We start from the raw sequence: 2,654 nt of genomic DNA on the forward strand, positions 1-2,654 counted from the left end.
ATGTTGTGCACATGTACCCTAGAACTTAAAGTATAATAAAAAAAGAAGAAGAAGAAGAAGAGTTTAACTTTCTTTCCATCCAGACGGAGACTCAACGGTGCCACCATCATTCAGTCACCATTTTTTCCACATAACTGAAATGCCATTTTTAAAATCTCAACTCACAGAATCCTATATAAGCAATACAAGAACTCTAGAAGCCACAAAAGATTGTAAAATGAGACATTAAAAACACATTGTGTCCACTCCCCAAGAGGTATAAGACAAATCAAAGCAAATAATAAACTATGAAAAATATTGACAACATATATGACAGAGATCTCATTTGCTTAAGTTAACCCAAGGAGCTAACATCCAGCAATCAAAGTAATTCCACACCCAAGAGAAAAGGGGGCAAATGACTAGAATAAATATTTGAAAGAAAAAAGTACAAATGGTGGTTAAAAACGAAAACAGACACTCAAATCAAGAAAAGCGAATTAAAATGCACTACTCTTTTGTCCCTCACAATGGCAAAAATCATAGCAGATAATACACTGTGATTTCCCATTTATAGGAAAAGGCATTATAATGTTGCCAGCAATGCAAATCAGTACATCCTATTTGGAAGGCAACTGACAGTTCTGAATCAAAATTCAAGATGCATAAACTTTGACCTAGAAACTTCATATCTAGAAAGTTATCCTATAAATGTTGTCACATGCACACAATGGGAATCTACTATACACTGCGATGTTGTTTATGGTAGTAAAAGACTAGGAATATCCTAAATATCTATTATTAGGAGAAAGGCAATAGTGGTATTACCATCAAATGAAATATCAAGCAGCCATTTTTGTAAACGGGGTAGGCCACTGGTTTTAAACACTGGATAATTTCATTCCTCAGGGAATATTTGACAATGACAAGAGATATTTTGGTTGCCAACACTGGAGGAGGGAGCACTACTGGCATCTAGTAGAGAGTCCAGGGATGCTGCTACATATACAACGCACAGGAAGGCAACCCACGACAAATAATGACCTCAACCAAAATGTCAATAGTGCCACACTGAGAAACCCTGGTGTAGAGTTAACACAAATGAAAAGATCATTAAAAAAAAAAAAGGACCAGAAAGACCAGGATGTACTGTAACTTGTTAAAGAGAGAAAGAGAAAGAGAAAGAGAGAGAGAGAGCACATGCAGGAGAGAACGAGTGATTGTGCATAAGCAGAGAAAGAGATTCATGAGTTCAAGACCAGCCTGGGCAACATGGCAAAACTCCATCCCTACAAAAAATACAAAAATTGGCTGGGCATGGTGGCATGTGTCTGTAGTCCCAGCTACTTGGGAAGCTGAGGTGGGAGGATTGTTGAGTCTGGGAGGCGGAGGTTGCAGTGAGCTGAAATTGCACCACTGCACTTCAGCCTGGGGGATAGAGCCAGACCCTGCTCAAAAAACAAAAACCACAAAAAACTTTTTGTTGTCGAACAAAGCTTTTGTTTGAATTTTTTTACCACGTGCATCCATTGCTTTTGAAATGCCCAATGCAATTTGTTAATGTTCTATTCAGAATATTTTTAATATTTTGACATTTATATTCTTAAGGGAAACTGGTCTATGATTTTCTTTTTTGTAGCACCTTCCTCAAATTTCAGGTTAAGTGGCTTCACAAAATGAACCGGGTGACTTTTCATCTTTAATAGCCTGGAAAATTGGAACACAGAAATTATCTGGTCTTTACATTTAGTGAAAGGAGTAATTATGAAGGATTTCAGAGGGCAAATTTAAGTCTCAGTAACTTTTAGTCAAAACCCCACTACCAGGTATAACCTCCATAAACACTGGTACTATAGAACGAGTAGATACAGAGAAAGTTGTTCATGAGGCACTGTATACAATAGTAAAAAGAAATTAAAAACTTAAATATCCATAAAGTTACATGATATTAATACATCCATACTATGAAATAGAAATTGAAACAATCTTTATATATCGACAAGGGACACCACCCAGAAAGTAATCAGGTGCAAAAGGCAAGATGGGTATGGAAGTATGATGCCATTTGTGTAAAAGCATAAAAAGAATATATATGCACATGTTTTTAGTTCCTTAAATTGATATAAATGCATCTACCCCACCATTTAACCCAACCGTTAACAATGGACTTCTCTGACGAGGAACATGGTACTGGGGGGAGAAAGATAGAATCCTTTGGGCTACTAGTTTTTTCTACGCACATCAAAACATTATGCACAATGTTATTATCATAAATATGAATGATGAAAAGACCAAGTGATCTAGAAATGAAGAAAGAGGAAAAAGCAAGATGAACCTATGTATTTAAACAATCTTCTGTGAGAAGGAAATGAAGAGAAGATGAGGTACAGTTCTCAGAAGAACAAGTAGAGAGCATGGTTGCTCATGCCTGTAATCCCAGCACTTTGGAGGCTGAGGTGGGGGAATCACTTGAGGTCAGGAGTTCAAAACCAGCCTGGCCAACATGGTGAAACCCCATCTCTACTAAAACACAAAATTAGCCAGGCGTGGTGGTGGGCACCTGTAATCCCAGCTACTCGGAAGGCTGAGGCAGGAGAATTACTTGAACCCAGAAGGTGGAGGTTGCAGCAAGCTGAGATTGTGCCACTGCACTCCGAGTGAGCCTCTGTCTCAAA

General features: G+C 38.0%; 1 protein-coding gene and 1 pseudogene across 12 annotated transcripts in view; one reads left to right on the forward strand and one right to left on the reverse strand.

Annotated features, from left to right (window-relative positions):
• KRABD4 (KRAB domain containing 4) overlaps positions 1–2,654 on the reverse strand; it is a 31,527-nt gene that overhangs the window by 25,285 nt on the left and 3,588 nt on the right. The window lies entirely within an intron of this gene.
• The window catches only part of LOC108515683 (vezatin-like), an 8,784-nt pseudogene that overhangs the window by 5,905 nt on the left and 225 nt on the right, over positions 1–2,654 (forward strand).

Source organism: Rhinopithecus bieti, unplaced genomic scaffold (genome assembly GCF_001698545.2).
Source record: "Rhinopithecus bieti isolate Rb0 unplaced genomic scaffold, ASM169854v2 scaffold_35387, whole genome shotgun sequence".
Lineage (NCBI taxonomy): Eukaryota > Metazoa > Chordata > Mammalia > Primates > Cercopithecidae > Rhinopithecus > Rhinopithecus bieti.